The sequence below is a fragment of the Hippichthys cyanospilos genome, chromosome 2, assembly GCF_059441005.1.
Source record: "Hippichthys cyanospilos isolate Australia breed blue-spotted pipefish chromosome 2, RoL_Hcya_1.0, whole genome shotgun sequence".
Taxonomy (NCBI): Eukaryota; Metazoa; Chordata; class Actinopteri; order Syngnathiformes; family Syngnathidae; genus Hippichthys; species Hippichthys cyanospilos.
Genome location: NC_142370.1, coordinates 2,456,622 through 2,468,103, shown reverse-complemented (window position 1 = coordinate 2,468,103; position 11,482 = coordinate 2,456,622). Strand labels below are relative to the sequence as shown.

At 47.8% G+C, this 11,482-nt stretch overlaps 1 pseudogene; it reads left to right on the top strand.

Moving 5' to 3' along the window:
- Window positions 1-655: 655 nt before the first annotated feature.
- Window positions 656-10,659, top strand: LOC148426863 (uncharacterized; annotated as a pseudogene).
- The last annotated feature ends 823 nt before the right edge of the window (window positions 10,660-11,482 follow it).

Genomic DNA, 11,482 nt, shown 5'->3' with positions numbered 1-11,482 from the left:
TGTAAGAGCAATAGCGTTCGACGTTGCCGTGATGAGCGTCAACTTCTAAATTAGATGACGTAGCATAGCGAAAATAGATGTACAAACACAATGACCGCCATGTCGTATTGGTCGCAAGACGGAAGGTATTGTTCGTAAGACGGAAGGTTTGTGCGTAAGTGGGGGACAAAAATCTCCGCGGTCCACACTCGTAAGCCAAATTGTTCGTAAAAGAGGGTGTTCGTAAACCGGGGGCCGACTGTATGTGTGTGAGACGAAGAGGATATGTTGAATCAAGCGGATAATAAATGGAATATTTTATGGCCAATGTTTTGTTTTGAAATGGCTCCCCTTTTTTGTCGGAAATCGACAAAATGTGTCTTTGTGAACAATTAACTTAAAATTATGATTGATTATTTTAAGTGCTGGCAGTATCGCGTATGATGATACTGTCAGCTCTATCATTATATTGATACAGCTTAATTGATAAGTTTCAATTGTTGATGCGTGTTTATTAATGTTTAAATGCCCCGAAAAATAGTCTGTGTAGCCCAGTAATGTGCCAGTAATGTGCCAGCGGGTAAAACGGCTGCCTTCAGGGAGAAGGCAATTAGAGCGCCCCCCCACCCCTGAACCGGAGGCTGGCCAGTCCCCCCGCCATTCCGCGCAGGACAACATGTCCCCAGAGATCAACCTTATTGACCTCGACTGGGACTTCGATGCGTCGAGGGACGAGGGCCTTTTGGCCCCCCTTCTCCCGTCACCCCAGTCGGAGGATGAGGAGGTCGCCGGACCATCCGGGATTAGACCGGGTCCTTCCCGGTTCGCAGGTAATGGACCTCCGGGTCAAGCGCCCGCGGCTGCACCTTCGGAGGGATCGGGGGAAGGAGGAGACATGAGTTGGGCTAATCGATTGAGGGCGAGTAGAACCCCACGCTTAGCCCACTCATGTCTGTCGAATGCTCACCTGGACGCGGCCAGAGCCAAGGCAAGAGGGGGCACGCAGCCGGTAACCAGTCGGGGATCACCGGCTGGGGGGCTGTTCCGCGTGACATCCCATCCGTCCTGCTTTAGAAAACAGTCGAATTGGAGATTGTATATATGAGCACCGCGGGTGATCCTGGGCGATTCGAATTTGTTGAGGTTCCCAGATTTTCCCTTTCAGGACCTCCAAATAGACAGTTACCCAAGGGCTACGTTTCAGCATTTGAAATCTGTCCTGGACAAGGGGCAGCAGTCGAACGGGGTCACTCAGGTTATTCTGTCGGCTGGGATAAATAACAGGGCGCAGGCAGCCCGGAACATGGCGGTAAAACAGCTTCAACAAGCCAGGCGGGCCGCGAAACGACGCTTTCCGAACGTGCAAATCTGGGTAGCAGAAATTAATTTCTCACAGGTTTTGTCGCAACACAAACGGGATAACCTTTGTATACTCAACCAATACATCACTAGAAATCCGTATGTTCCAGCTTTTCCGGGCGAGCGTTTTAGGGTGGGCCGGGATGGCATTCACTGGACGCCGGGAACAGCGCACAGGATGCTAATGTATTGGTGGAACTTCCTCACGGAACAATGGGTCCTGGAACGGGAGGAGGGCGAGGGGCCCCGAGCGGAGATCACAGGTAATGACTCGCCCATCCCTGTAACGACACAGCAAACAGGTACAAACACGATTAATTTTAATCTGTAAGAGGGCATTATGGTGCTAACGGATAAAATTGATTTAACACCCACGCAACGCCAGGTGCTAACAAAGGTTTGTCCTTTGTCCCGGAGAGGGACATAGACCACTCTTTAAAGCCCCAAATGATGGTAGATTTGCAGGCTTACCACCGGCGCATTATGCTATCGGCGACTTTTCAGGACCAGGGACAGCGGCGTCCTACACCATTTACTGCTCGCTCAGAATGGAATCCGTCAGATGCGACACTTCCGGCTGCTATAAAAGCAGCTATCAAGGCGATTGGAGGGCCTTTAACGAGATTAATTAGAACACAAAAAATATGCAAAATTTAACGGAGCCCGAGCAAGCCGCATTGACGAGCCTGATCCAGGACAAGCGCATAGTGATTAAACCAGCGGACAAGGGGGCGGTAGTAGTTGTCATGGACCGAGAACGTTATGTACGAAAGGCACTTAGACAACTAAATAATACAAAATATTACCGTAAATTAGAGGACCAAATTTTCTGGGGACAATACCATTGGTGCGGGACATCTTGTAGGACATGAAGAGGGCGAACTTCATTACGGCAGGTCAACTGAGATTTCTCAGGGGGAGTTCTGACCCCAGGCCTCGGATATTTTATCTCCTCCCTAAAATACATAAGAGCCCAGAAAATTGGAGTTTCCCGTACTGGATGCCAGCGGGGCGTCCGATTGTTTCGGACTGCGACAGCGAGACATACAGGTTGGCGAGCTTGGATTTTTATCTTAATCCTCACTCTAACAAGCATTCGAGTTACTTAAAGGATACGTATGATTTCATAAGTAAAATGCGTAATTTGCAGATTCCACGAGATGCACTGCTGCTCACAATGGACGTGGAGAGCCTTTATACTAATATTGAAACTTCAGCAGGCCTGGAGGCAGTCAAAAATTGGATGAACCACTTCCCAGATGAACTGTAAGATTAATTTTAAGGGATATCTGGGATCCCTGAGGGGGGTGGGGCACCGAACGGTGATTGCGGCGTACCGGAAGAGCCCCAATTTGGGGGATCTTCTGGTCCGTGGCACATTGCCAAGCTTGGAAGCCCGGGAGGATCAAGGGGAGATCCCCAATTCCCGACCCCTACTATTTGTGAGACATGGGCGCACGAATAGCATGATAAAAATTCAACCGGTGCGCGGGTCGACCCGACCAAATTGTGTGTACTTGTTTCATTGCGCGCTGTGCGGCATGATGTATGTAGGCGACATGAGCGGGACGCTGCGACGCAAGGTGGAGGAACTTCGGCGGAAGGTGGAGGAACTTCGGCGGTGCGTGGAGATTACGGGCGGAGCGGCCTCGCGGGTGGTCCATCACTTTGAGCTACACGGCTTGAGCCACCTGGAGTGCAGGCCACTACAGATGGGTCCATTGTGGGACCAAACCGAGCGCAAACGCACGGCTTTGGAGTGGCAAATTCGGTTGGGCACCCGCTATCCTTTTGGCCTGAATGAATGAGAACGGGGAGGAGGGCATTAGGATAATATAAGCTAATATGCTCAAACAACACAATAAAGCAAGGTACCATAAAAAAGACAAAGGAAAATATGTTCTTTCTCTTGTTACACCCTAATTCGGAGATTAATGCGCAGAGACAATAATGAGTTAACATGCTATGTGAGCTCTCGTACTAACCTCAACTTGGAGGGGGGCGCATGGGGAAGCGGACGGAGCGGCAGTAGCTAATTCTATGGATGATCAGCATCACATGGGAGAATAACTTTAATGTGCATATTATCAGTTAACCTGTGCCGCTCTGGACAATTGTTTGGTCGAGAGGAGAACGCGTGCCATCGGACCACGCTTGTTTGCTGAGAGTGCCAGGATCGGGGCAAAGCAAGGGACACGAGTGTTTTGGGAACATTAATTAATTGTAGGGTGACGATTAAAGGACGGGATGGAATCACGCCCACCACTTTTAGACACGGAGAGAATGTAGACTGTTCGGGGGAGAGGAAATGTGAGTGGGAGGGGCCTCTGGAGGCAACCCAGCGGGGACCCGGGGCTCTTGGGGGGGACCCCCAGTGCGGAGAGCGTGCAACGGAGCGGGCTTCGGGTGGACTCAATCCTCCCGCCCCGTTGCCGGATCTTTGTACTAACCTAACCCTAACCCTAACCCGGACACTGCAAGTGGGCCCACGGTGGGTCCAAATGGCGCGCAGGAGGGAAGAAAGAAGATGGATACGAAAACTGGGCACAATGCACCTGTTCAAGCTGAACAATGGCTAGCGGGACGCTCCAGCCACACGGCCCGGAGGGAGGACTCTGCGCGCAACAAGCAGATCCGGGTGAGTGTCTCCGCTGGACTGGAGTGTGCGAATGCCTAAAAACCTAACCAATAAGCTTCTCGGGAGCTCCGGAAGGTGGATCGCCTAAAACTCAACCAATTCGTATCCGCTACGTTGGAGTGGGGAAGTGTCCGAACCCAACCCTGGCGCGCGCACCCCCCCGAAGCGGGTGGTAGGGTAATGCCTAATGTTAACCAATTCGTCTCCATTGTCCAAACACAACCAATTTCTCTTCTCTTTCCCCGCCTAATGCCAACCAATTGACCTCGAGACTAAAACTCAACCAATGCCTAAAATGGGGCGCGAAGTGTTGGTGAATGGCACACCCTACCACACCCCTAACCCTAACCCAAGGGGCGGCGGGCCTGCCGGGCCACTCAAATGTCGTTTTCTTCTCCTTCTTCTTTGTCTGCTTCTTTTTCTCATTTTGGCGGCGGGGGGGAGGGCGAATGCCTAAACTTAACCAATACGCTTCTCCGGAGCTCAGGAGCGTGTATTGCCTAAACTTAACCAATTTCCATTTAGTTGGGAAGTGCCTAAACCCAACCACGGCAGCCCCTTGAAGCAAGGGGGTGGACTGCCTAAATGTTAACCAATTTGTCTCTACTGCTGAAATACAACCAACTTTCTATCCCTGCCTGAACCTAACCAATTTCTATTTAGTTGGGAAGTGCCTAAACCCAACCACGGCACCCCTTTGAAGCAAGGGGGTGTACGGCCTTAACTTTAACTAATTCGCCTACTACTGCTGAACCACAACCGACTTTCTCTCCCTGCCTAATGTTAACCAATTGACCTTGGACGTCTAATCTCAACCACTTCGGCCCGACGCCAAACGCAACCAAAGCGGATCGGAGATGGCGGCGGAGGAACATCGGAGACCGGATCCACTCGAGGAGACCTCTACGAAGAACCGACGGGGTCCGAAGTTTATCTAGAAGGAGCTGAGCACGGTGGCGGGCGGAGTCGGCCTAATATGGACCCAGCACTCCCACCAAGCAAATAAGCTTCTCAAATTCACACAAGTCACGGGACCCGAAACAAGTTTGGACAGATGCAGGACTGCACACGGGGGTCCTGAGACAAGGGATGGCCGAGATATAAAACACGAGGCTCCCATTGGGGATTAAATGGTGGCAAAGGGGGTTCCTGATGCCGCCCCGACGTGAGCGAGTGCATCACGGGACTTCGGTCTTTACCGGATCCCGGTTTCTAACCCAAAAACCTAACCCTAACCCTAACCATAGGTTGCCGATAAAGGAAAAAAATGGATTCAGAGAGCTCAATGGGTACCTCAATGCCAATACCAGACATATTCCACCCCTTCATTTTTCCAATTTCGCAACGGAGGCGGATAATGTCCACTGGACAAAATCAAAGGCAGGCGCAATGCTTAACCATTGGACCACCCATTTAAACTTGTAGATTCCCTTACTCCTACACAGAAGGGAAGAGTCGAATAAACACCCGCCAGTTTCAGAATGTGGTGGTCCTAGCCAAAAAGTAACCTTATCGATCAACCAATTGAGCCTCCTCAACCAAGGACTTAATTTTATTCCTTCCAGCAACTTATTGGCAAATCAAAAAGGTCGAATCGAATGGGATTTGCAGCACTACCACCGTAGGCTAATGCTGGCATCGCATTTCAAATCCACAGGAGGGGGAGGAGATAAAATTTTGCCCTTCAGACCACCCTCCATGTGAACACCAGCCTGGGCTTCGCTGCCTATCCAATTCAGACACCTAATAGAAAAAGATAAGGAGGTCTTTCATAGACAGCCTCCACCTAAACAGGTATTAAATTATCTGACCACAGGGGAAACCTTGGCACTGAAGGATTTGACTAATAATCCATACATAATCATAAGGCCAGCAGATAAGGGCTGTGCTGTAGTGGTACTGGACCGGGAACAATATACAAAGGAAGTCTATAACCAACTACACAACCCCCAATATTATCGCCGTTTAGAATCACCCATCTACCCAGACACAAATCCCCATAGTAAACCACATTTTGGATACATTGTACAACAAAAAATTCATAAATGGTCATCAGAGAAGATACTTAAAAGGAGACCCCCAACCAAGAGCCCGACGTTTTTATATACTCCCTCCGGACACATGGACGGTCCCATATTCTGTACCGCTGGGCAGACCCATCGTCTCAGACTGCAGCAGCGAGACCTACAGGACTCCAGAATATATTGATCACCACCTGAATCCACTCTCTACCAAACACAACTCTTACATCAAAGACACATATCATTTCATAGAAAAAGTAAAACATCTAAAAATCCCCCCACAATCCATATTCTTTACAATTGATATCAACAATTTATATACAAACATAGATACCGCAGCTGGATTAGCAGCAGTAACAAAGACCTTCCAGAGATTTCCAGACTCGAGACGACCGGACAAGGAACTTTTGGCGCTACTGGAAATTATCTTAAATAGGAACGATTTTGAATTTGAAGGTAACTTTTTTCTACAAATTAAAGGGACGGCCATGGGCAAAAAATTTGCACCGGCGTATGCTAATATTTTCATGGCCAACTGGGAAGAGGAAATATGGCCAAATGTTCTCAGAAACCCCTCCATTTCTTCAGATATCTTGATGATATCTGGGGAATATGGACAGGAACATTGGAGGGATTGGAGGACTTTTTCCAAATCCTTGACACACATGATCCATCAATTAAAATCAAAACCACCACACACACTCAAACCATGGATTTTCTGGACACGACTACATTCAAAGGACCAAATTTCATGAGCGCTGGACAAATTGATATTTAAGTATTTTTTAAATCCACAGACACACACGCACTTCTACACAAACACAGTTTTTTATCCAAAACACACATTCAGGGGCCTGGTCAAATCCCAGCTACTACGCTTCTAACGTATTTGTACAAGGGATGAGGATTTCTGGCAAGCAACGTCGACGTTGTTTAAGGCACTTCGCTCCAGCGGATATTCCCGGTCCTTTTTACAGACCTGCCTGAAAAATTTCCAAAACCCCAAAATTCCACAGACCAAAAAAATTATCCCGTTGATCACAACCTTTTCACCCAAACATATGGCCCTAAATTTCCGGTTGAAAAGGAATTTCGAGCGAATCCTGCAAAATTACGACTTCGCTAAAACACATCAAATCATTTCGGCGTATAGAAAGAATAGAAATCTTCAAAACATCTTGGTCAATGCAAGACTAAGGCCATTGCAACAACGCAAACGCAGACGCAAACAAACACCCTATTTCATTAAAAGTGAATTTGTGCGAAATCAAACTAACAAGACGATTTTCCGGGTTCAACAAAATTTTGACACGGCCACCAAAAATTGTGTATACTTGATTTGTTGTAAGGAATGCAAAATCAATATGTAGGGGAAAGTAAAAACTCAATAGCTGTAAGAATGATGCAACATAGATAAAACATTAATAATAAAAAAACACTCACACAGCTTTAGTGAAACACTTTCTGCACCATGGATTGGTGGCCTTACAGGTAGCTGGACTGGAAAGCAACGAGTATTGGACTGACAGAGAACGGAAACAGAGAGAAAGTAAGTGGATTTTTAGATTGAGCACAATGGAGCCGATGGGCTTGAATGAGAAACTTTTCAACTAAGCTCCACCAGTCGCCACTCCGAGGTGGGCCTGACCCCTCACACCGAAGTACAGGTGTGCTCCCCTGGGGCTTTCCCGGCTGCCCTTATTGGCCCCGTAAACAATTACCCTTGCTATTTTGCCCTAATCTCAACCTTCTCTTGCCTATGCTCTTTTCTGCTATTCTTTATCTTTACGAACCCCCCCCGTTCCTAACCCCAACCCTAATCCTGTTCCTAACCCCAACCTCAATCCCGTTCCTGACCCCAACCCTAATCCTGCTCCTAAACCCAAACCCAATCCTTCTTCTAACCCTATTCTCGAACCCCCTTTTCCAACCCTAATCTCAACCCTCACTTTTTACTCTAATCCCAACCTGTTCGCACTCTCTGTCTAACCTTATACCCCCATTTCTAACCCTGAATGGGACAACTTCGCATTCTTTTCAAATAATAACAGGAGCTGACATAGGGGGGCGGAGCCTCTCTTGTGCATTTTTTGAATTCCAGGACTCCTCCTCCTCCCTGTATAAATACTCGAGGGGTGGCTCACTCCCTCAGTCCGTTGGTGATGTTGGATGTGGAAACAAGTCGTCTGAGCGCAATCAAAAATCGAAAATAAGAATTAAAAAATTAAAAGAATTTGCTCTCGGGTAAATCTAGAGTGCCTCCGCCTGAGGAAGACCTCTTTAGGTCGAAACGTCGCCACGGGCACTCTGTCAAAACAGCTGTTTTTCTTAATTCTGGGTGTAATCCATCTATACTGAATATATATAATTTTTGGAAAAAAAAATGTTATTTTTCAAAAAATATTAAAAAACAAGCAAAAAAGCTAAAAATCAAGAAATTTTTTTTTGTTTATTTTTAGCTTTTTTGCTTGTTTTGGGGGTTTTCTTTTATATATATTTTCTTATATAATTTTTTCGTAAAAACAAAGGCTTCTTCGCGGCATATTGTCCAAGAACATTCTCGTTTTCATACACGCACCCACACACACACACACTCAAGAACGCACACACGCACCCACACAAGCACGCACATAGATATAAATGCCACATAATTAAAATTAAAAATACAGAAAACAATAAGGCTTAAAAGTGAAAGGAAGGACTTGAAAGTTCGAAGTCGTATAAAACAATACAAAAATATCAAAAAACAATAAAACCATTCAAATATAGATATTCTCCAAAAAAGAACATTTATAAATTTAACAAATTATAAAAACAAATAAAATAAAAAAAAAAAAAAAAATATATATATATATATATATATATATATTAATATATATTAATAAACAAAAATTGAGTAAAATAAGAAAAACAATAGAAAAATAAGGATTGAATGAAATCCAACTAAATATAAAGATAAAATGTGCACAAAAACTTGAGGCCTCAAACGCTGCTCGACTTTCAGACATATCACTGTTGGGTTTTGCTAGCGGCCAGATTCAGATCTAGGCGCCCGCGTCAAGCGGTGCCGTTCACCGCGAGATCCGACTGGACACCAACACTGGGTAGCGTGCCTGCGCGAGGTCTACGCTACGAGCGGACGCGCGCGCATGGCGTCGGCTAAGGTGGGGCGACAAGGGCCATCTAAACATCACAGTGGAGGAACTCAAACAATTGAAAAACGACAACCACGTGGTCATCAAGCCGGCTGAGAAAGGCAGCGTGGTCGTGATCATGGACAGGGTCAGGTACGTTTGAGAGGCGCAGAGACAATTGGGCAACCCTAAATACTATCGGGAACTGGAAGAGCCCATCTTTTGGGACACAGTACCCATGGTGAAGGAGATCCTGGAGGAACAAAAATGTATTGATTGGAAACAAATACAGTACTTCCAGGGGGATTCGAACCCCAGACCCAGACTCTTTTACTTACTCCCCAAAATCCACAAAGACCCCAAAACGTGGAGCAGGCCATACCTCGTACCGCCAGGCCGCCCCATAGTGTCTGATTGTGGGAGTGAAACGTACAGAGTGGCCGAATACCTGGAGTTCTACCTGAACCCATTGTATACTCAACACGAGAGCTATATCAAAGACACCTACGACTTCCTCGACAAAGTAAGAGGCTTGCGAATTCCGCAGAACTCTCTTCTTTTCACGATCGATGTGGATAGTTTGTACACCAACATCGAGACCCCAGCGGGCATCTGAGCGGTGCGCCAGTTCATGGCTCGATACCCGGATTCCAAACGGCCAGATGACGCATTAATCAGACTGCTTGAAATAAACCTGACCAGGAACGACATTGAATTCGACTCAAAGCATTTCTTGCAGATCTGTGGCATGGCGATGGGCAAAAAATTGGCCCCGTCCTATGTGAATATCTACATGGCCCATTGGGAGGAGGCGGCCCTGGCCGCGGCTGAGAAAAAGCCGCTGCACTACTACCGTTTCCTGGATGACATCTGGGGCGTGTGGACTCACACGGAGTTCGCGGAGTTCGCGAAGCACCTGAACAGGTTTCACTCCTCCATAACCATCAAACACCAAACGGACGACACGCGTGTTGATTTTTTAGACATGACCACTTTCAAGGGCCCTGACTTTCACTCCACGTCCGCGTTGGACTTTAAGGTCCACTTTAAGGAAACGGACACGCACGCGCTACTGTGGAGGACGAGCCGCCACCCACCGCACACTTTCAAGGGCATCGTCAAGTCGCAGCTGCTCAGATTCCATAGGATCTGCAGCCGACAGGAGGACTTCTGGGAGGCAACGGACACGCTTTTCAGCGCCTTAGCTCAAAGGGGCTACAGCAGGAGCGAACTTAGGAGGGCGCTGAAAAGCTTCGGGACGCCTGGGAGATGTGAAAGACAAGGAGAGGAGGAAATCATTCCCTTGGCGACCATGTACTCCGAACAGGGCATGGAGTTGACACTCCATTGCAAAAATAACTTCCAGATGCTCCTCGAGCCCTTGGAGGGAATGGGTGACCGAAAATTAATCGGCCTACAGAAAAAATCCCAATTTGGGAGACTTATTGGTACACGGCAAATTGGCACCGAGGCGCGGCAGAACGTGGAAAAAAGCGTGGGTGGAATATCGTTCACTGAGATTTGTTAGCAATCAACACACCGGACAGATGGTTAAACTATCGCATGTGTCTCTTAAAACATCGCTTTATGGGTCTCTTAAAACATCGCTTTACGATAGATACTACCAGAACAGTAACCTCCGAGGGCCCTGGGCTGGAAATGAGTGAGCGATGAAAACCCAAACAAGCGACTTCCCTAACACATAACCAATAAGCATTAGCTTGCGCGGCCATCTAAACCGCAATCCGCAGGGAGGGGCGACGAAACCCGACTCTGGGACCGACTGCGGGCCTTCACCCGTGTTAGACCGAGGTCGCGCGGCTGTACTAACATATAACTTCCGTGATCTCTGGGCCGGAGAAGAACGAGAACCCAATATCGAAACTGGGGGCACACCCGCTGCGTGACCGACATAAGGGGGACCGACCGACCACTGGGACGGTAAGAATTCGGTCGCCACGGGTCGAAGAAAAGCGGCCCTGAGAGAAAAACCCCGTGTGTTAAAATCCAGGACCCCCAAAATTAGATAAAGGTAGTGTGAGGCCGACTGGGCGCACGCGGGGCCCAGAAAAAAGAAACACAAAAGGCCAATATTCGGTGCTGGTTTTTGCCCCCCGCCCCCCGAGGGATAGACAACGGAGGCCGATGGAAAATCCTGAGGCCCCCCGGCATGGAGCGTGCACAACGGAGTTTCGGTCTTGCGCTGGGCTCCGGGAAAATTTTCACAAAGACCTAACCCTAACCCTAACCCTAAACCACGCATATCGTCCAAGAACATCCTCTATTTCATACACGCACCCACACACACACTCAAGAACGCACATACGCACTCACATAAGCACGCACATAGA